Source organism: Pseudophryne corroboree, unplaced genomic scaffold (genome assembly GCF_028390025.1).
Source record: "Pseudophryne corroboree isolate aPseCor3 unplaced genomic scaffold, aPseCor3.hap2 scaffold_129, whole genome shotgun sequence".
Lineage (NCBI taxonomy): Eukaryota > Metazoa > Chordata > Amphibia > Anura > Myobatrachidae > Pseudophryne > Pseudophryne corroboree.
In genome coordinates, this window is record NW_026967915.1 from 648,920 (window position 1) to 670,455 (window position 21,536).

At 34.9% G+C, this 21,536-nt stretch overlaps 19 non-coding genes across 19 annotated transcripts; all 19 read right to left on the reverse strand.

Annotated features, from left to right (window-relative positions):
* Positions 1-303: 303 nt before the first annotated feature.
* Positions 304-376, reverse strand: TRNAR-CCU (transfer RNA arginine (anticodon CCU)). The gene has a single exon. It is a non-coding gene; the product is annotated as a tRNA-Arg (tRNA).
* An 882-nt stretch (positions 377-1,258) lies between these two features.
* On the reverse strand, positions 1,259-1,331 carry TRNAR-CCU (transfer RNA arginine (anticodon CCU)). The gene has a single exon. It is a non-coding gene; the product is annotated as a tRNA-Arg (tRNA).
* Positions 1,332-2,201: 870 nt separating this feature from the next.
* Positions 2,202-2,274, reverse strand: TRNAR-CCU (transfer RNA arginine (anticodon CCU)). Its single transcript has one exon. It is a non-coding gene; the product is annotated as a tRNA-Arg (tRNA).
* Positions 2,275-4,132: 1,858 nt separating this feature from the next.
* TRNAR-CCU (transfer RNA arginine (anticodon CCU)) lies at positions 4,133-4,205 on the reverse strand. The gene has a single exon. It is a non-coding gene; the product is annotated as a tRNA-Arg (tRNA).
* A 918-nt stretch (positions 4,206-5,123) lies between these two features.
* On the reverse strand, positions 5,124-5,196 carry TRNAR-CCU (transfer RNA arginine (anticodon CCU)). Its single transcript has one exon. It is a non-coding gene; the product is annotated as a tRNA-Arg (tRNA).
* Positions 5,197-8,021: 2,825 nt separating this feature from the next.
* TRNAR-CCU (transfer RNA arginine (anticodon CCU)) lies at positions 8,022-8,094 on the reverse strand. The gene has a single exon. It is a non-coding gene; the product is annotated as a tRNA-Arg (tRNA).
* Positions 8,095-9,012: 918 nt separating this feature from the next.
* On the reverse strand, positions 9,013-9,085 carry TRNAR-CCU (transfer RNA arginine (anticodon CCU)). Its single transcript has one exon. It is a non-coding gene; the product is annotated as a tRNA-Arg (tRNA).
* Positions 9,086-9,955: 870 nt separating this feature from the next.
* Positions 9,956-10,028, reverse strand: TRNAR-CCU (transfer RNA arginine (anticodon CCU)). Its single transcript has one exon. It is a non-coding gene; the product is annotated as a tRNA-Arg (tRNA).
* An 867-nt stretch (positions 10,029-10,895) lies between these two features.
* TRNAR-CCU (transfer RNA arginine (anticodon CCU)) lies at positions 10,896-10,968 on the reverse strand. Its single transcript has one exon. It is a non-coding gene; the product is annotated as a tRNA-Arg (tRNA).
* Positions 10,969-11,894: 926 nt separating this feature from the next.
* TRNAR-CCU (transfer RNA arginine (anticodon CCU)) lies at positions 11,895-11,967 on the reverse strand. Its single transcript has one exon. It is a non-coding gene; the product is annotated as a tRNA-Arg (tRNA).
* A 924-nt stretch (positions 11,968-12,891) lies between these two features.
* On the reverse strand, positions 12,892-12,964 carry TRNAR-CCU (transfer RNA arginine (anticodon CCU)). The gene has a single exon. It is a non-coding gene; the product is annotated as a tRNA-Arg (tRNA).
* An 880-nt stretch (positions 12,965-13,844) lies between these two features.
* Positions 13,845-13,917, reverse strand: TRNAR-CCU (transfer RNA arginine (anticodon CCU)). The gene has a single exon. It is a non-coding gene; the product is annotated as a tRNA-Arg (tRNA).
* An 890-nt stretch (positions 13,918-14,807) lies between these two features.
* Positions 14,808-14,880, reverse strand: TRNAR-CCU (transfer RNA arginine (anticodon CCU)). The gene has a single exon. It is a non-coding gene; the product is annotated as a tRNA-Arg (tRNA).
* An 886-nt stretch (positions 14,881-15,766) lies between these two features.
* TRNAR-CCU (transfer RNA arginine (anticodon CCU)) lies at positions 15,767-15,839 on the reverse strand. Its single transcript has one exon. It is a non-coding gene; the product is annotated as a tRNA-Arg (tRNA).
* A 914-nt stretch (positions 15,840-16,753) lies between these two features.
* Positions 16,754-16,826, reverse strand: TRNAR-CCU (transfer RNA arginine (anticodon CCU)). The gene has a single exon. It is a non-coding gene; the product is annotated as a tRNA-Arg (tRNA).
* An 878-nt stretch (positions 16,827-17,704) lies between these two features.
* TRNAR-CCU (transfer RNA arginine (anticodon CCU)) lies at positions 17,705-17,777 on the reverse strand. The gene has a single exon. It is a non-coding gene; the product is annotated as a tRNA-Arg (tRNA).
* A 915-nt stretch (positions 17,778-18,692) lies between these two features.
* TRNAR-CCU (transfer RNA arginine (anticodon CCU)) lies at positions 18,693-18,765 on the reverse strand. The gene has a single exon. It is a non-coding gene; the product is annotated as a tRNA-Arg (tRNA).
* A 910-nt stretch (positions 18,766-19,675) lies between these two features.
* On the reverse strand, positions 19,676-19,748 carry TRNAR-CCU (transfer RNA arginine (anticodon CCU)). Its single transcript has one exon. It is a non-coding gene; the product is annotated as a tRNA-Arg (tRNA).
* An 879-nt stretch (positions 19,749-20,627) lies between these two features.
* Positions 20,628-20,700, reverse strand: TRNAR-CCU (transfer RNA arginine (anticodon CCU)). Its single transcript has one exon. It is a non-coding gene; the product is annotated as a tRNA-Arg (tRNA).
* Between the last annotated feature and the right edge of the window lie 836 nt (positions 20,701-21,536).

Below are 21,536 nucleotides of genomic sequence, written 5' to 3' on the forward strand. Positions count from 1 at the left end.
AAACAGTTATGCTAGATGTGGATTTTATTCAATACAATCAGTACAGTCATAAGAATTTAAAAAGAAAATCATTTTTGGTGATGAATGATGAGCAACAAAGGATCATGCATGCCAGATGGCACTTGAATAAGCTTTTCACAGTGATAGAAAAGTAAACAAAAAACCCACAACAATGTTATAATAAATGTCATTTTTAGCTTCTGTGGTCATGTTTTTGCAATCTAAACACTACAAGACTGTTGTACAGTTGAAGCAAGTATAAAGTATCAACTCTAGTGACGACACAGCTGCTTTAATGAGTTCCACCCCAGATGGGACTTGAACCCACAATCCCTGGCTTAGGAGGCCAGTGCCTTATCCATTAGGCCACTGGGGCTTACTGACTTTCTCAATCAAGACTGATAGGTTTTTAATAGTCAATTATTTATTTTTGAGAAAAAGTGAAGCTGTTTACTGTGTTCTTTGCATTACCAAGTCCAGCAAGAAATGTGCTGGTACTATCCAGAGCTGTCAGTATGGATTATCATGCTCTATTGCAAAAAAACTATTTGATGCAACTGCTTTACCAACAGTGTGTTAATCTTTTCAATTGCTGTTTTGTTGGCTGACTGAAGGAAGATATGCAGTGCATTTGAACCAAAGCAGATGTGTGCTGACAACTTAAATTTACAATCATATTTGTGTTTTTTCTTTCTTTCTTTCTTTCTTTCTTTCTTTCTTTCTTTCTTTCTTTCTTTCTTTCTTTCTTTCTTTCTTCCATCCTTTGTAATATCATATTAAATATTAAGGTAGAAGATTATAATCAATGACTAATGACATAAGAAAAAGGAAAAAAATTGTAAACAAAACTGCTTCAGGTGAGACTTGAATTCACAACCTTGACATTGCTCAACAGATACTGTCTTATAAGTACCACGCGCTGTCCAATTGCACCACTGGAGCACTGTGCAGCATAAAACAGTTATGCTAGATGTGGATTTGATTCAATACAATCAGTACAGTCATAAGAATTTAAAAAGAAAATCATTTTTGGTGATGAATGATGAGCAACAAAGGATCATGCATGCCAGATGGCACTTGAATAAGCTTTCCACAGTGATAGAAAAGTAAACAAAAAAACCACAACAATGTTATAATAAATGTCATTTTTAGCTTCTGTGGTCATGTTTTTGCAATCTAAACACTACAAGACTGTTGTACAGTTGAAGCAAGGATAAAATATCAACTCTAGTGACGACACAGCTGCTTTAATGAGTTCCACACCAGATGGGACTTGAACCCACAATCCCTGGCTTAGGAGGCCAGTGCCTTATCCATTAGGCCACTGGGGCTTACTGACTTTCTCGTTCAAGACTGATAGGTTTTTAATAGTCAATTATTTATTTTTGAGAAAAAGTGAAGCTGTTTACTGTGTTCTTTGCATTACCAAGTCCAGCAAGAAATGTGCTGGTACTATCCAGAGCTGTCAGTATGGATTATCATGCTATATTGCAAAAAATCTATTTGATGCAACTGCTTTACCAACAGTGTGTTAATCTTTTCAATTGCTGTTTTGTTGGCTCACTGAAGGAAGATATGCAGTGCATTTGAACCAAAGCAGATGTGTGCTGACAACTTAAATTCACAATCATATTTGTGTTTTTTCTTTCTTTCTTTCTTTCTTTCTTTCTTTCTTTCTTTCTTTCTTTCTTTCTTTCTTCCATCCTTTGTAATATCATATTAAATATTAAGGTAGAAGATTATAATCAATGACTAATGACATAAGAAAAAGGAAAAAAACTGTAAACAAAACTGCTTCAGGTGAGACTTGAATTCACAACCTTGACATTGCTCAACAGATACTGTCTTATAAGTACCACGCGCTGTCCAATTGCACCACTGGAGCACTTTGCAGCATAAAACAGTTATGCTGGATGTGGATTTTATTCAATACAATCAGTACAGTCATAAGAATTTAAAAAGAAAATCATTTTTGGTGATGAATGATGAGCAACAAAGGATCATTCATGCCAGATGGCACTTGAATAAGCTTTCCACAGTGATAGAAAAGTAAACAAAAAAACCACAACAATGTTATAATAAATGTCATTTTTAGCTTCTGTGGTCATGTTTTTGCAATCTAAACACTACAAGACTGTTGTACAGTTGAAGCAAGGATAAAATATCAACTCTAGTGACAACAAAGCTGCTTTAATGAGTTCCACCCCAGATGGGACTTGAACCCACAATCCCTGGCTTAGGAGGCCAGTGCCTTATCCATTAGGCCACTGGGGCTTACTGACTTTCTCATTCAAGACTGATAGGTTTTTAATAGTCAATTATTTATTTTTGAGAAAAAGTGAAGCTGTTTACTGTGTTCTTTGCATTACCAAGTCCAGCAAGAAATGTGCTGGTACTATCCAGAGCTGTCAGTATGGATTATCATGCTATATTGCAAAAAATCTATTTGATGCAACTGCTTTACCAACAGTGTGTTAATCTTTTCAATTGCTGTTTTGTTGGCTGACTGAAGGAAGATATGCAGTGCATTTGAACCAAAGCAGATGTGTGCTGACAACTTAAATTCACAATCATATTTGCGTTTTTTCTTTCTTTCTTTCTTTCTTTCTTTCTTTCTTTCTTTCTTTCTTTCTTTCTTTCTTTCTTTCTTTCTTTCTTCCATTCTTTGTAATATCATATTAAATATTAAGGTAGAAGATTATAATCAATGACTAATGACATAAGAAAAAGGAAAAAAACTGTAAACAAAACTGCTTCAGGTGAGACTTGAATTCACAACCTTGACATTGCTCAACAGATAATGTCTTATAAGTACCACGCGCTGTCCAATTGCACCACTGGAGCACTGTGCAGCATAAAACAGTTATGCTAGATGTGGATTTTATTCAATACAATCAGTACAGTCATAAGAATTTAAAAAGAAAATCATTTTTGGTGATGAATGATGAGCAACAAAGGATCATGCATGCCAGATGGCACTTGAATAAGCTTTTCACAGTGATAGAAAAGTAAACAAAAAACCCACAACAATGTTATAATAAATGTCATTTTTAGCTTCTGTGGTCATGTTTTTGCAATCTAAACACTACAAGACTGTTGTACAGTTGAAGCAAGGATAAAGTATCAACTCTAGTGACGACACAGCTGCTTTAATGAGTTCCACCCCAGATGGGACTTGAACCAACAATCCCTGGCTTAGGAGGACAGTGCCTTATCCATTAGGCCACTGGGGCTTACTGACATTCTCATTCAAGACTGATATGTTTTTAATAGTCAATTATTTATTTTTCAGAAAAAGTGAAGCTGTTTACTGTGTTCTTTGCATTACCAAGTCCAGCAAGAAATGTGCTGGTACTATCCAGAGCTGTCAGTATGGATTATCATGCTCTATTGCAAAAAAACTATTTGATGCAACTGCTTTACCAACAGTGTGTTAATCTTTTCAATTGCTGTTTTGTTGGCTGACTGAAGGAAGATATGCAGTGCATTTGAACCAAAGCAGATGTGTGCTGACAACTTAAATTTACAATCATATTTGTGTTTTTTCTTTCTTTCTTTCTTTCTTTCTTTCTTTCTTTCTTTCTTTCTTTCTTTCTTTCTTTCTTTCTTTCTTTCTTTCTTTCTTTCTTCCATCCTTTGTAATATCATATTAAATATTAAGGTAGAAGATTATAATCAATGACTAATGACATAAGAAAAAGGAAAAAAAACTGTAAACAAAACTGCTTCAGGTGAGACTTGAATTCACAACCTTGACATTGCTCAACAGATACTGTCTTATAAGTACCACACGCTGTCCAATTGCACCACTGGAGCACTGTGCAGCATAAAACAGTTATGCTAGATGTGGATTTTATTCAATACAATCAGTACAGTCATAAGAATTTAAAAAGAAAATCATTTTTGGTGATGAATGATGAGCAACAAAGGATCATGCATGCCAGATGGCACTTGAATAAGCTTTTCACAGTGATAGAAAAGTAAATAAAAAAACCACAACAATGTTATAATAAATGTCATTTTTAGCTTCTGTGGTCATGTTTTTGCAATCTAAACACTACAAGACTGTTGTACAGTTGAAGCAAGGATAAAGTATCAACTCTAGTGACGACAAAGCTGCTTTAATGAGTTCCACCCCAGATGGGACTTGAACCCACAATCCCTGGCTTAGGAGGCCAGTGCCTTATCCATTAGGCCACTGGGGCTTACTGACTTTCTCATTCAAGACTGATAGGTTTTTAATAGTCAATTATTTATTTTTGAGAAAAAGTGAAGCTGTTTACTGTGTTCTTTGCATTACCAAGTCCAGCAAGAAATGTGCTGGTACTATCCAGAGCTGTCAGTATGGATTATCATGCTCTATTGCAAAAAAACTATTTGATGCAACTGCTTTACCAACAGTGTGTTAATCTTGTCAATTGCTGTTTTGTTGGCTGACTGAAGGAAGATATGCAGTGCATTTGAACCAAAGCAGATGTGTGCTGACAACTTAAATTCACAATCATGTTTGTGTTCTTTCTTTCTTTCTTTCTTTCTTTCTTTCTTTCTTTCTTTCTTTCTTTCTTTCTTTCTTTCTTTCTTTCTTTCTTTCTTTCTTTCTTTCTCTCTTTCTTTCTTTCTCCCATCCTTTGTAATATCATATTAAATATTAAGGTAGAAGATTATAATCAATGACTAATGACATAAGAAAAAGGAAAAAAACTGTAAACAAAACTGCTTCAGGTGAGACTTGAATTCACAACCTTGACATTGCTCAACAGATACTGTATTATAAGTACCACACGCTGTCCAATTGCACCACTGGAGCACTTTGCAGCATAAAACAGTTATGCTGGATGTGGATTTTATTCAATACAATCAGTACAGTCATAAGAATTTAAAAAGAAAATCATTTTTGGTGATGAATGATGAGCAACAAAGGATCATTCATGCCAGATGGCACTTGAATAAGCTTTCCACAGTGATAGAAAAGTAAACAAAAAAACCACAACAATGTTATAATAAATGTCATTTTTAGCTTCTGTGGTCATGTTTTTGCAATCTAAACACTACAAGACTGTTGTACAGTTGAAGCAAGGATAAAATATCAACTCTAGTGACAACAATGCTGCTTTAATGAGTTCCACCCCAGATGGGACTTGAACCCACAATCCCTGGCTTAGGAGGCCAGTGCCTTATCCATTAGGCCACTGGGGCTTACTGACTTTCTCATTCAAGACTGATAGGTTTTTAATAGTCAATTATTTATTTTTGAGAAAAAGTGAAGCTGTTTACTGTGTTCTTTGCATTACCAAGTCCAGCAAGAAATGTGCTGGTACTATCCAGAGCTGTCAGTATGGATTATCATGCTATATTGCAAAAAATCTATTTGATGCAACTGCTTTACCAACAGTGTGTTAATCTTTTCAATTGCTGTTTTGTTGGCTGACTGAAGGAAGATATGCAGTGCATTTGAACCAAAGCAGATGTGTGCTGACAACTTAAATTCACAATCATATTTGCGTTTTTTCTTTCTTTCTTTCTTTCTTTCTTTCTTTCTTTCTTTCTTTCTTTCTTTCTTTCTTTCTTTCTTTCTTTCTTTCTTTCTTTCTTTCTTTCTTTCTTCCATTCTTTGTAATATCATATTAAATATTAAGGTAGAAGATTATAATCAATGACTAATGACATAAGAAAAAGGAAAAAAACTGTAAACAAAACTGCTTCAGGTGAGACTTGAATTCACAACCTTGACATTGCTCAACAGATAATGTCTTATAAGTACCACGCGCTGTCCAATTGCACCACTGGAGCACTGTGCAGCATAAAACAGTTATGCTAGATGTGGATTTTATTCAATACAATCAGTACAGTCATAAGAATTTAAAAAGAAAATCATTTTTGGTGATGAATGATGAGCAACAAAGGATCATGCATGCCAGATGGCACTTGAATAAGCTTTTCACAGTGATAGAAAAGTAAACAAAAAACCCACAACAATGTTATAATAAATGTCATTTTTAGCTTCTGTGGTCATGTTTTTGCAATCTAAACACTACAAGACTGTTGTACAGTTGAAGCAAGGATAAAGTATCAACTATAGTGACGACACAGCTGCTTTAATGAGTTCCACCCCAGATGGGACTTGAACCAACAATCCCTGGCTTAGGAGGACAGTGCCTTATCCATTAGGCCACTGGGGTTTACTGACATTCTCATTTAAGACTGATATGTTTTTAATAGTCAATTATTTATTTTTCAGAAAAAGTGAAGCTGTTTACTGTGTTCTTTGCATTACCAAGTCCAGCAAGAAATGTGCTGGTACTATCCAGAGCTGTCAGTATGGATTATCATGCTCTATTGCAAAAAAACTATTTGATGCAACTGCTTTACCAACAGTGTGTTAATCTTTTCAATTGCTGTTTTGTTGGCTGACTGAAGGAAGATATGCAGTGCATTTGAACCAAAGCAGATGTGTGCTGACAACTTAAATTTACAATCATATTTGTGTTTTTTCTTTCTTTCTTTCTTTCTTTCTTTCTTTCTTTCTTTCTTTCTTTCTTCCATCCTTTGTAATATCATATTAAATATTAAGGTAGAAGATTATAATCAATGACTAATGACATAAGAAAAAGGAAAAAAACTGTAAACAAAACTGCTTCAGGTGAGACTTGAATTCACAACCTTGACATTGCTCAACAGATACTGTCTTATAAGTACCACGCGCTGTCCAATTGCACCACTGGAGCACTTTGCAGCATAAAACAGTTATGCTGGATGTGGATTTTATTCAATACAATCAGTACAGTCATAAGAATTTAAAAAGAAAATCATTTTTGGTGATGAATGATGAGCAACAAAGGATCATTCATGCCAGATGGCACTTGAATAAGCTTTCCACAGTGATAGAAAAGTAAACAAAAAAACCACAACAATGTTATAATAAATGTCATTTTTAGCTTCTGTGGTCATGTTTTTGCAATCTAAACACTACAAGACTGTTGTACAGTTGAAGCAAGGATAAAATATCAACTCTAGTGACAACAAAGCTGCTTTAATGAGTTCCACCCCAGATGGGACTTGAACCAACAATCCCTGGCTTAGGAGGACAGTGCCTTATCCATTAGGCCACTGGGGCTTACTGACATTCTCATTCAAGACTGATATGTTTTTAATAGTCAATTATTTATTTTTCAGAAAAAGTGAAGCTGTTTACTGTGTTCTTTGCATTACCAAGTCCAGCAAGAAATGTGCTGGTACTATCCAAAGCTGTCAGTATGGATTATCATGCTCTATTGCAAAAAAACTATTTGATGCAACTGCTTTACCAACAGTGTGTTAATCTTTTCAATTGCTGTTTTGTTGGCTGACTGAAGGAAGATATGCAGTGCATTTGAACCAAAGCAGATGTGTGCTGACAACTTAAATTTACAATCATATTTGTGTTTTTTCTTTCTTTCTTTCTTTCTTTCTTTCTTTCTTTCTTTCTTTCTTTCTTTCTTTCTTTCTTTCTTTCTTTCTTTCTTTCTTTCTTTCTTTCTTCCATCCTTTGTAATATCATATTAAATATTAAGGTAGAAGATTATAATCAATGACTAATGACATAAGAAAAAGGAAAAAAAACTGTAAACAAAACTGCTTCAGGTGAGACTTGAATTCACAACCTTGACATTGCTCAACAGATACTGTCTTATAAGTACCACACGCTGTCCAATTGCACCACTGGAGCACTGTGCAGCATAAAACAGTTATGCTAGATGTGGATTTTATTCAATACAATCAGTACAGTCATAAGAATTTAAAAAGAAAATCATTTTTGGTGATGAATGATGAGCAACAAAGGATCATGCATGCCAGATGGCACTTGAATAAGCTTTTCACAGTGATAGAAAAGTAAACAAAAAAACCACAACAATGTTATAATAAATGTCATTTTTAGCTTCTGTGGTCATGTTTTTGCAATCTAAACACTACAAGACTGTTGTACAGTTGAAGCAAGGATAAAGTATCAACTCTAGTGACGACAAAGCTGCTTTAATGAGTTCCACCCCAGATGGGACTTGAACCCACAATCCCTTGCTTAGGAGGCCAGTGCCTTATCCATTAGGCCACTGGGGCTTACTGACTTTCTCATTCAAGACTGATAGGTTTTTAATAGTCAATTATTTATTTTTGAGAAAAAGTGAAGCTGTTTACTGTGTTCTTTGCATTACCAAGTCCAGCAAGAAATGTGCTGGTACTATCCAGAGCTGTCAGTATGGATTATCATGCTCTATTGCAAAAAAACTATTTGATGCAACTGCTTTACCAACAGTGTGTTAATCTTGTCAATTGCTGTTTTGTTGGCTGACTGAAGGAAGATATGCAGTGCATTTGAACCAAAGCAGATGTGTGCTGACAACTTAAATTCACAATCATGTTTGTGTTCTTTCTTTCTTTCTTTCTTTCTTTCTTTCTTTCTTTCTTTCTTTCTTTCTTTCTTTCTTTCTTTCTTTCTTTCTTTCTTTCTTTCTTTCTCTCTTTCTTTCTTTCTCCCATCCTTTGTAATATCATATTAAATATTAAGGTAGAAGATTATAATCAATGACTAATGACATAAGAAAAAGGAAAAAAACTGTAAACAAAACTGCTTCAGGTGAGACTTGAATTCACAACCTTGACATTGCTCAACAGATACTGTATTATAAGTACCACACGCTGTCCAATTGCACCACTGGAGCACTGTGCAGCATAAAACAGTTATGCTAGATGTGGATTTTATTCAATACAATCAGTACAGTCATAAGAATTTAAAAAGAAAATCATTTTTGGTGATGAATGATGAGCAACAAAGGATCATGCATGCCAGATGGCACTTGAATAAGCTTTTCACAGTGATTGAAAAGTAAACAAAAAACCCACAACAATGTTATAATAAATGTCATTTTTAGCTTCTGTGGTCATGTTTTTGCAATCTAAACACTACAAGACTGTTGTACAGTTGAAGCAAGGATAAAGTATCAACTCTAGTGACGACACAGCTGCTTTAATGAGTTCCACCCCAGATGGGACTTGAACCCACAATCCCTGGCTTAGGAGGCCAGTGCCTTATCCATTAGGCCACTGGGGCTTACTGACTTTCTGAATCAAGACTGATAGGTTTTTAATAGTCAATTATTTATTTTTGAGAAAAAGTGAAGCTGTTTACTGTGTTCTTTGCATTACCAAGTCCAGCAAGAAATGTGCTGGTACTATCCAGAGCTGTCAGTATGGATTATCATGCTCTATTGCAAAAAAACTATTTGATGCAACTGCTTTACCAACAGTGTGTTAATCTTTTCAATTGCTGTTTTGTTGGCTGACTGAAGGAAGATATGCAGTGCATTTGAACCAAAGCAGATGTGTGCTGACAACTTAAATTTACAATCATATTTGTGTTTTTTCTTTCTTTCTTTCTTTCTTTCTTTCTTTCTTTCTTTCTTTCTTTCTTTCTTTCTTCCATCCTTTGTAATATCATATTAAATATTAAGGTAGAAGATTATAATCAATGACTAATGACATAAGAAAAAGGAAAAAAACTGTAAACAAAACTGCTTCAGGTGAGACTTGAATTCACAACCTTGACATTGCTCAACAGATACTGTCTTATAAGTACCACGCGCTGTCCAATTGCACCACTGGAGCACTGTGCAGCATAAAACAGTTATGCTAGATGTGGATTTGATTCAATACAATCAGTACAGTCATAAGAATTTAAAAAGAAAATCATTTTTGGTGATGAATGATGAGCAACAAAGGATCATGCATGCCAGATGGCACTTGAATAAGCTTTCCACAGTGATAGAAAAGTAAACAAAAAAACCACAACAATGTTATAATAAATGTCATTTTTAGCTTCTGTGGTCATGTTTTTGCAATCTAAACACTACAAGACTGTTGTACAGTTGAAGCAAGGACAAAGTATCAACTCTAGTGACGACACAGCTGCTTTAATGAGTTCCACCCCAGATGGGACTTGAACCCACAATCCCTGGCTTAGGAGGCCAGTGCCATATCCATTAGGCCACTGGGGCTTACTGACTTTCTCAATCAAGACTGATAGGTTTTTAATAGTCAATTATTTATTTTTGACATAAAGTGAAGCTGTTTACTGTGTTCTTTGCATTACCAAGTCCAGCAAGAAATGTGCTGGTACTATCCAGAGCTGTCAGTATGGATTATCATGCTCTATTGCAAAAAAAACTATTTGATGCAACTGCTTTACCAACAGTGTGTTAATCTTTTCAATTGCTGTTTTGTTGGCTGACTGAAGGAAGATATGCAGTGCATTTGAACCAAAGCAGATGTGTGCTGACAACTTAAATTTACAATCATATTTGTGTTTTTTCTTTCTTTCTTTCTTTCTTTCTTTCTTTCTTTCTTTCTTTCTTTCTTTCTTCCATCCTTTGTAATATCATATTAAATATTAAGGTTGAAGATTATAATCAATGACTAATGACATAAGAAAAAGGAAAAAAACTGTAAACAAAACTGCTTCAGGTGAGACTTGAATTCACAACCTTGACATTGCTCAACAGATACTGTCTTATAAGTACCACGCGCTGTCCAATTGCACCACTGGAGCACTTTGCAGCATAAAACAGTTATGCTAGATGTGGATTTTATTCAATACAATCAGTACAGTCATAAGAATTTAAAAAGAAAATCATTTTTGGTGATGAATGATGAGCAACAAAGGATCATGCAGGCCAGATGGCACTTGAATAAGCTTTCCACAGTAATAGAAAAGTAAACAAAAAACCCACAACAATGTTATAATAAATGTCATTTTTAGCTTCTGTGGTCATGTTTTTGCAATCTAAACACTACAAGACTGTTGTACAGTTGAAACAAGGATAAAATATCAACTCTAGTGACGACACAGCTGCTTTAATGAGTTCCACCCCAGATGGGACTTGAACCCACAATCCCTTGCTTAGGAGGCCAGTGCCTTAGCCATTAGGCCACTGGGGCTTACTGACTTTCTCATTCAAGACTGATAGGTTTTTAATAGTCAATTATTTATTTTTGAGAAAAAGTGAAGCTGTTTACTGTGTTCTTTGCATTACCAAGTCCAGCAAGAAATGTGCTGGTACTATCCAGAGCTGTCAGTATGGATTATCATGCTATATTGCAAAAAATCTATTTGATGCAACTGCTTTACCAACAGTGTGTTAATCTTTTCAATTGCTGTTTTGTTGGCTGACTGAGGGAAGATATGCAGTGCATTTGAACCAAAGCAGATGTGTGCTGACAACTTAAATTCACAATCATATTTGCGTTTTTTCTTTCTTTCTTTCTTTCTTTCTTTCTTTCTTTCTTTCTTTCTTTCTTTCTTTCTTTCTTTCTTTCTTTCTTTCTTTCTTTCTTTCTTTCTTTCTCTCTTTCTTTCTTTCTCCCATCCTTTGTAATATCATATTAAATATTAAGGTAGAAGATTATAATCAATGACTAATGACATAAGAAAAAGGAAAAAAACTGTAAACAAAACTGCTTCAGGTGAGACTTGAATTCACAACCTGGACATTGCTCAACAGATACTGTATTATAAGTACCACACGCTGTCCAATTGCACCACTGGAGCACTGTGCAGCATAAAACAGTTATGCTAGATGTGGATTTTATTCAATACAATCAGTACAGTCATAAGAATTTAAAAAGAAAATCATTTTTGGTGATGAATGATGAGCAACAAAGGATCATGCACGCCAGATGGCACTTGAATAAGCTTTTCACAGTGATTGAAAAGTAAACAAAAAATCCACAACAATGTTATAATAAATGTCATTTTTAGCTTCTGTGGTCATGTTTTTGCAATCTAAACACTACAAGACTGTTGTACAGTTGAAGCAAGGATAAAGTATCAACTCTAGTGACGACACAGCTGCTTTAATGAGTTCCACCCCAGATGGGACTTGAACCCACAATCCCTGGCTTAGGAGGCTAGTGCCTTATCCATTAGGCCACTGGGGCTTACTGACATTCTCATTCAAGACTGATATGTTTTTAATAGTCAATTATTTATTTTTGAGAAAAAGTGAAGCTGTTTACTGTGTTCTTTGCATTACCAAGTCCAGCAAGAAATGTGCTGGTACTATCCAGAGCTGTCAGTATGGATTATCATGCTCTATTGCAAAAAAACTATTTGATGCAACTGCTTTACCAACAGTGTGTTAATCTTTTCAATTGCTGTTTTGTTGGCTGACTGAAGGAAGTTATGCAGTGCATTTGAACCAAAGCAGATGTGTGCTGACAACTTAAATTTACAATCATATTTGTGTTTTTTTTCTTTCTTTCTTTCTTTCTTTCTTTCTTTCTTTCTTTCTTTCTTTCTTTCTTTCTTTCTTTCTTTCTTTCTTTCTTTCTTTCTTTCTTTCTCTCTTTCTTTCTTTCTCCCATCCTTTGTAATATCATATTAAATATTAAGGTAGAAGATTATAATCAATGACTAATGACATAAGAAAAAGGAAAAAAACTGTAAACAAAACTGCTTCAGGTGAGACTTGAATTCACAACCTGGACATTGCTCAACAGATACTGTATTATAAGTACCACACGCTGTCCAATTGCACCACTGGAGCACTGTGCAGCATAAAACAGTTATGCTAGATGTGGATTTTATTCAATACAATCAGTACAGTCATAAGAATTTAAAAAGAAAATCATTTTTGGTGATGAATGATGAGCAACAAAGGATCATGCACGCCAGATGGCACTTGAATAAGCTTTTCACAGTGATTGAAAAGTAAACAAAAAATCCACAACAATGTTATAATAAATGTCATTTTTAGCTTCTGTGGTCATGTTTTTGCAATCTAAACACTACAAGACTGTTGTACAGTTGAAGCAAGGATAAAGTATCAACTCTAGTGACGACACAGCTGCTTTAATGAGTTCCACCCCAGATGGGACTTGAACCCACAATCCCTGGCTTAGGAGGCCAGTGCTCTATCCATTAGGCCACTGGGGCTTACTGACTTTCTGAATCAAGACTGATAGGTTTTTAATAGTCAATTATTTATTTTTGAGAAAAAGTGAAGCTGTTTACTGTATTCTTTGCATTACCAAGTCCAGCAAGAAATGTGCTGGTACTATCCAGAGCTGTCAGTATGGATTATCATGCTCTATTGCAAAAAAACTATTTGATGCAACTGCTTTACCAACAGTGTGTTAATCTTTTCAATTGCTGTTTTGTTGGCTGACTGAAGGAAGATATGCAGTGCATTTGAACCAAAGCAGATGTGTGCTGACAACTTAAATTTACAATCATATTTGTGTTTTTTCTTTGTCTTTCTTTCTTTCTTTCTTTCTTTCTTTCTTTCTTTCTTTCTTTCTTTCTTTCTTTCTTCCATCCTTTGTAATATCATATTAAATATTAAGGTAGAAGATTATAATCAATGACTAATGACATAAGAAAAAGGAAAAAAACTGTAAACAAAACTGCTTCAGGTGAGACTTGAATTCACAACCTTGACATTGCTCAACAGATACTGTCTTATAAGTACCACGCGCTGTCCAATTGCACCACTGGAGCACTTTGCAGCATAAAACAGTTATGCTAGATGTGGATTTTATTCAATACAATCAGTACAGTCATAAGAATTTAAAAAGAAAATCATTTTTGGTGATGAATGATGAGCAACAAAGGATCATGCATGCCAGATGGCACTTGAATAAGCTTTCCACAGTGATAGAAAAGTAAACAAAAAAACCACAACAATGTTATAATAAATGTCATTTTTAGCTTCTGTGGTCATGTTTTTGCAATCTAAACACTACAAGACTGTTGTACAGTTGAAGCAAGGACAAAGTTTCAACTCTAGTGACGACACAGCTGCTTTAATGAGTTCCACCCCAGATGGGACTTGAACCCACAATCCCTGGCTTAGGAGGCCAGTGCCATATCCATTAGGCCACTGGGGCTTACTGACTTTCTCAATCAAGACTGATAGGTTTTTAATAGTCAATTATTTATTTTTGACATAAAGTGAAGCTGTTTACTGTGTTCTTTGCATTACCAAGTCCAGCAAGAAATGTGCTGGTACTATCCAGAGCTGTCAGTATGGATTATCATGCTCTATTGCAAAAAAACTATTTGATGCAACTGCTTTACCAACAGTGTGTTAATCTTTTCAATTGCTGTTTTGTTGGCTGACTGAAGGAAGATATGCAGTGCATTTGAACCAAAGCAGATGTGTGCTGACAACTTAAATTTACAATCATATTTGTGTTTTTTCTTTCTTTCTTTCTTTCTTTCTTTCTTTCTTTCTTTCTTTCTTTCTTTCTTTCTTTCTTTCTTTCTTTCTTTCTTCCATCCTTTGTAATATCATATTAAATATTAAGGTTGAAGATTATAATCAATGACTAATGACATAAGAAAAAGGAAAAAAACTGTAAACAAAACTGCTTCAGGTGAGACTTGAATTCACAACCTTGACATTGCTCAACAGATACTGTCTTATAAGTACCACGCGCTGTCCAATTGCACCACTGGAGCACTTTGCAGCATAAAACAGTTATGCTAGATGTGGATTTTATTCAATACAATCAGTACAGTCATAAGAATTTAAAAAGAAAATCATTTTTGGTGATGAATGATGAGCAACAAAGGATCATGCAGGCCAGATGGCACTTGAATAAGCTTTCCACAGTAATAGAAAAGTAAACAAAAAAACCACAACAATGTTATAATAAATGTCATTTTTAGCTTCTGTGGTCATGTTTTTGCAATCTAAACACTACAAGACTGTTGTACAGTTGAAACAAGGATAAAATATCAATTCTAGTGACGACACAGCTGCTTTAATGAGTTCCACCCCAGATGGGACTTGAACCCACAATCCCTGGCTTAGGAGGCCAGTGCCTTAGCCATTAGGCCACTGGGGCTTACTGACTTTCTCATTCAAGACTGATAGGTTTTTAATAGTCAATTATTTATTTTTGAGAAAAAGTGAAGCTGTTTACTGTGTTCTTTGCATTACCAAGTCCAGCAAGAAATGTGCTGGTACTATCCAGAGCTGTCAGTATGGATTATCATGCTATATTGCAAAAAATCTATTTGATGCAACTGCTTTACCAACAGTGTGTTAATCTTTTCAATTGCTGTTTTGTTGGCTCACTGAAGGAAGATATGCTGTGCATTTGAACCAAAGCAGATGTGTGCTGACAACTTAAATTCACAATCATATTTGTGTTTTTTCTTTCTTTCTTTCTTTCTTTCTTTCTTTCTTTCTTTCTTTCTTTCTTTCTTTCTTTCTTTCATTCTTTCTTCCATCCTTTGTAATATCATATTAAATATTAAGGTAGAAGATTATAATCAATGACTAATGACATAAGAAAAAGGAAAAAAACTGTAAACAAAACTGCTTCAGGTGAGACTTGAATTCACAACCTTGACATTGCTCAACAGATACTGTCTTATAAGTACCACGCGCTGTCCAATTGCACCACTGGAGCACTGTGCAGCATAAAACAGTTATGCTAGATGTGGATTTTATTCAATACAATCAGTACAGTCATAAGAATTTAAAAAGAAAATCATTTTTGGTGATGAAGGATGAGCAACAAAGGATCATGCATGCCAGATGGCACTTCAATTAGCTTTTCACAGTGATAGAAAAGTAAACAAAAAACCCACAACAATGTTATAATAAATGTCATTTTTAGCTTCTGTGGTCATGTTTTTGCAATCTAAACACTACAAGACTGTTGTACAGTTGAAGCAAGGATAAAGTATCAACTCTAGTGACGACAAAGCTGCTTTAATGAGTTCCACCCCAGATGGTACTTGAACCCACAATCCCTGGCTTAGGAGGCCAGTGCCTTATCCATTAGGCCACTGGGGCTTACTGACTTTCTCATTCAAGACTGATATGTTTTTAATAGTCAATTATTTATTTTTGAGAAAAAGTGAAGCTGTTTACTGTGTTCTTTGCATTACCAAGTCCAGCAAGAAATGTGCTTGTACTATCCAGAGCTGTCAGTATGGATTATCATGCTCTATTGCAAAAAAACTATTTGATGCAACTGCTTTACCAACAGTGTGTTAATCTTTTCAATTGCTGTTTTGTTGGCTGACTGAAGGAAGATATGCAGTGCATTTGAACCAAAGCAGATGTGTGCTGACAACTTAAATTTACAATCATATTTGTGTTTTTTCTTTCTTTCTTTCTTTCTTTCTTTCTTTCTTTCTTTCTTTCTTTCTTTCTTTCTTTCTTTCTTTCTTTCTTTCTTTCTTTCTTTCTTTCTTTCTTTCTTCCATCCTTTGTAATATCATATTAAATATTAAGGTAGAAGATTATAATCAATGACTAATGACATAAGAAAAAGGAAAAAAACTGTAAACAAAACTGCTTCAGGTGAGACTTGAATTCACAACCTTGACATTGCTCAACAGATACTGTCTTATAAGTACCACGCGCTGTCCAATTGCACTACTGGAGCACTTTGCAGCATAAAACAGTTATGCTAGATGTGGATTTTATTCAATACAATCAGTACAGTCATAAGAATTTAAAAAGAAAATCATTTTTGGTGATGAATGATGAGCAACAAAGGATCATGCATGCCAGATGGCACTTGAATAAGCTTTCCACAGTGATAGAAAAGTAAACAAAAAAACCACAACAATGTTATAATAAATGTAATTTTTAGCTTCTGTAGTCATGTTTTTGCAATCTAAACACTACAAGACTGTTGTACAGTTGAAGCAAGGATAAAATATCAACTCTAGTGACGACACAGCTGCTTTAATGAGTTCCACCCCAGATGGGACTTGAACCCACAATCCCTGGCTTAGGAGGCCAGTGCCTTATCCATTAGGCCACTGGGGCTAACTGACTTTCTCATTTAAGACTGATAGGTTTTTAATAGTCAATTATTTATTTTTGAGAAAAAGTGAAGCTGTTTACTGTGTTCTTTGCATTACCAAGTCCAGCAAGAAATGTGCTGGTACTATCCAGAGCTGTCAGTATGGATTATCATGCTCTATTGCAAAAAAACTATTTGATGCAACTGCTTTACCAACAGTGTGTTAATCTTTTCAATTGCTGTTTTGTTGGCTGACTGAAGGAAGATATGCAGTGCATTTGAACCAAAGCAGATGTGTGCTGACAACTTAAATTTACAATCATATTTGTGTTTTTTCTTTCTTTCTTTCTTTCTTTCTTTCTTTCTTTCTTTCTTTCTTTCTTTCTTTCTTTCTTTCTTCCATCCTTTGTAATATCATATTAAATATTAAGGTAGAAGATTATAATCAATGACTAATGACATAAGAAAAAGGAAAAAAACTGTAAACAAAACTGCTTCAGGTGAGACTTGAATTCACAACCTTGACATTGCTCAACAGATACTGTCTTATAAGTACCACGCGCTGTCCAATTGCACCACTGGAGCACTTTGCAGCATAAAACAGTTATGCTAGATGTGGATTTTATTCAATACAATCAGTACAGTCATAAGAATTTAAAAAGAAAATCATTTTTGGTGATGAATGATGAGCAACAAAGGATCATGCATGCCAGATGGCACTTGAATAAGCTTTCCACAGTGATAGAAAAGTAAACAAAAAAACCACAACAATGTTATAATAAATGTCATTTTTAGCTTCTGTGGTCATGTTTTTGCAATCTAAACACTACAAGACTGTTGTACAGTTGAAGCAAGGATAAAATATCAACTCTAGTGACGACACAGCTGCTTTAATGAGTTCCACCCCAGATGGGACTTGAACCCACAACCCCTGGCTTAGGAAGCCAGTGCCTTATCCATTAGGCCACTGGGGCTTACTGACTTTCTCATTCAAGACTGATAGGTTTTTAATAGTCAATTATTTATTTTTGAGAAAAAGTGAAGCTGTTTACTGTGTTCTTTGCATTACCAAGTCCAGCAAGAAATGTGCTGGTACTATCCAGAGCTGTCAGTATGGATTATCATGCTATATTGCAAAAAATCTATTTGATGCAACTGCTTTACCAACAGTGTGTTAATCTTTTCAATTGCTGTTTTGTTGGCTGACTGAAGGAAGATATGCAGTGCATTTGAACCAAAGCAGATGTGTGCTGACAACTTAAATTCACAATCATATTTGTGTTCTTTCTTTCTTTCTTTTTTTTCTTTCTCTCTTTCTTTCTTTCTTTCTCTCTTTCTTTCTTTCTTTCTTTCTTTCTTTCTTTCTTTCTTTCTTTCTTTCTTTCTTCCATCCTTTGTAATATCATATTAAATATTAAGGTAGAAGATTATAATCAATGACTAATGACATAAGAAAAAGAAAAAAAACTGTAAACAAAACTGCTTCAGGTGAGACTTGAATTCACAACCTTGACATTGCTCAACAGATACTGTCTTATAAGTACCACGCGCTGTCCAATTGCACGACTGGAGCACTGTGCAGCATAAAACAGTTATGCTAGATGTGGATTTGATTCAATACAATCAGTACAGTCATAAGAATTTAAAAAGAAAATCATTTTTGGTGATGAAGGATGAGCAACAAAGGATCATGCATGCCAGATGGCACTTGAATAAGCTTTCCACAGTGATAGAAAAGTAAACAAAAAACCCACAACAATGTTATAATAAATGTCATTTTTAGCTTCTGTGGTCATGTTTTTGCAATCTAAACTCTACAAGACTGTTGTACAGTTGAAGCAAGGATAAAGTATCAACTCTAGTGACGACACAGCTGCTTTAATGAGTTCCACCCCAGATGGTACTTGAACCCACAATCCCTGGCTTAGGAGGCCAGTGCCTTATCCATTAGGCCACTGGGGCTTACTGACTTTCTCATTCAAGACTGATATGTTTTTAATAGTCAATTATTTATTTTTGAGAAAAAGTGAAGCTGTTTACTGTGTTCTTTGCATTACCAAGTCCAGCAAGAAATGTGCTGGTACTATCCAGAGCTGTCAGTATGGATTATCATGCTCTATTGCAAAAAAACTATTTGATGCAACTGCTTTACCAACAGTGTGTTAATCTTTTCAATTGCTGTTTTGTTGGCTGACTGAAGGAAGATATGCAGTGCATTTGAACCAAAGCAGATGTGTGCTGACAACTTAAATTTACAATCATATTTGTGTTTTTTCTTTCTTTCTTTCTTTCTTTCTTTCTTTCTTTCTTTCTTTCTTTCTTTCTTTCTTTCTTTCTTTCTTTATTTCTTTCTTTCTTTCTTTCTTTCTTCCATCCTTTGTAATATCATATTAAATATTAAGGTAGAAGATTATAATCAATGACTAATGACATAAGAAAAAGGAAAAAAACTGTAAACAAAACTGCTTCAGGTGAGACTTGAATTCACAACCTTGACATTGCTCAACAGATACTGTCTTATAAGTACCACGCGCTGTCCAATTGCACCACTGGAGCACTGTGCAGCATAACACAGTTATGCTAGATGTGGATTTGATTCAATACAATCAGTACAGTCATAAGAATTTAAAAAGAAAATCATTTTTGGTGATGAATGATGAGCAACAAAGGATCATGCATGCCAGATGGCACTTGAATAAGCTTTCCATAGTGATAGAAAAGTAAACAAAAAAACCACAACAATGTTATAATAAATGTCATTTTTAGCTTCTGTGGTCATGTTTTTGCAATCTAAACACTACAAGACTGTTGTACAGTTGAAGCAAGGATAAAATATCAACTCTAGTGACGACACAGCTGCTTTAATGAGTTCCACACCAGATGGGACTTGAACCCACAATCCCTGGCTTAGGAGGCCAGTGCCTTATCCATTAGGCCACTGGGGCTTACTGACTTTCTCATTCAAGACTGATAGGTTTTTAATAGTCAATTATTTATTTTTGAGAAAAAGTGAAGCTGTTTACTGTGTTCTTTGCATTACCAAGTCCAGCAAGAAATGTGCTGGTACTATCCAGAGCTGTCAGTATGGATTATCATGCTATATTGCAAAAAATCTATTTGATGCAACTGCTTTACCAACAGTGTGTTAATCTTTTCAATTGCTGTTTTGTTGGCTCACTGAAGGAAGATATGCAGTGCATTTGAACCAAAGCAGATGTGTGCTGACAACTTAAATTCACAATCATATTTGTGTTTTTTCTTTCTTTCTTTCTTTCTTTCTTTCTTTCTTTCTTTCTTTCTTTCTTTCTTTCTTTCTTTCTTTCATCCTTTGTAATATCATATTAAATATTAAGGTAGAAGATTATAATCAATGACTAATGACATAAGAAAAAGGAAAAAAAACTGTAAACAAAACTGCTTCAGGTGAGACTTGAATTCACAACCTTGACATTGCTCAACAGATACTGTCTTATAAGTACCACGCGCTGTCCAATTGCACCACTGGAGCACTGTGCAGCATAAAACAGTTATGCTAGATGTGGATTTTATTCAATACAATCAGTACAGTCATAAGAATTTAAAAAGAAAATCATTTTTGGTGATGAATGATGAGCAACAAAGGATCATGCATGCCAGATGGCACTTGAATAAGCTTTTCACAGTGATAGAAAAGTAAACAAAAAACCCACAACAATGTTATAATAAATGTCATTTTTCGCTTCTGTGGTCATGTTTTTGCAATCTAAACACTACAAGACTGTTGTACAGTTGAAGCAACGATAAAGTATCAACTCTAGTGACAACACAGCTGCTTTAATGAGTTCCACCCCAGATGGGACTTGAACCCACAATCCCTGGCTTAGGAGGCCAGTGCCTTATCCATTAGGCCACTGGGGCTTACTGACTTTCTCATTCAAGACTGATATGTTTTTAATAGTCAATTATTTATTTTTGAGAAAAAGTGAAGCTGTTTACTGTGTTCTTTGCATTACCAAGTCCAGCAAGAAATGTGCTGGTACTATCCAGAGCTGTCAGTATGGATTATCATGCTCTATTGCAAAAAAACTATTTGATGCAACTGCTTTACCAACAGTGTGTTAATCTTTTCAATTGCTGTTTTGTTGGCTGACTGAAGGAAGATATGCAGTGCATTTGAACCAAAGCAGATGTGTGCTGACAACTTAAATTTACAATCATATTTGTGTTTTTTCTTTCTTTCTTTCTTTCTTTCTTTCTTTCTTTCTTTCTTTCTTTCTTTCTTTCTTTCTTTCTATCTTTCTTTCTTTCTTTCTTTCTTTCTTTCTTTCTTTCTTTCTTCCATCCTTTGTAATATCATATTAAATATTAAGGTAGAAGATTATAATCAATGACTAATGACATAAGAAAAAGGAAAAAAACTGTAAACAAAACTGCTTCAGGTGAGACTTGAATTCACAACCTTGACATTGCTCAACAGATACTGTCTTATAAGTACCACGCGCTGTCCAATTGCACCACTGGAGCACTGTGCAGCATAAAACAGTTATGCTAGATGTGGATTTTATTCAATACAATCAGTACAGTCATAAGAATTTAAAAAGAAAATCATTTTTGGTGATGAATGATGAGCAACAAAGGATCATGCATGCCAGATGGCACTTGAATTAGCTTTTCACAGTGATAGAAAAGTAAACAAAAAACCCACAACAATGTTATAATAAATGTCATTTTTAGCTTCTGTGGTCATGTTTTTG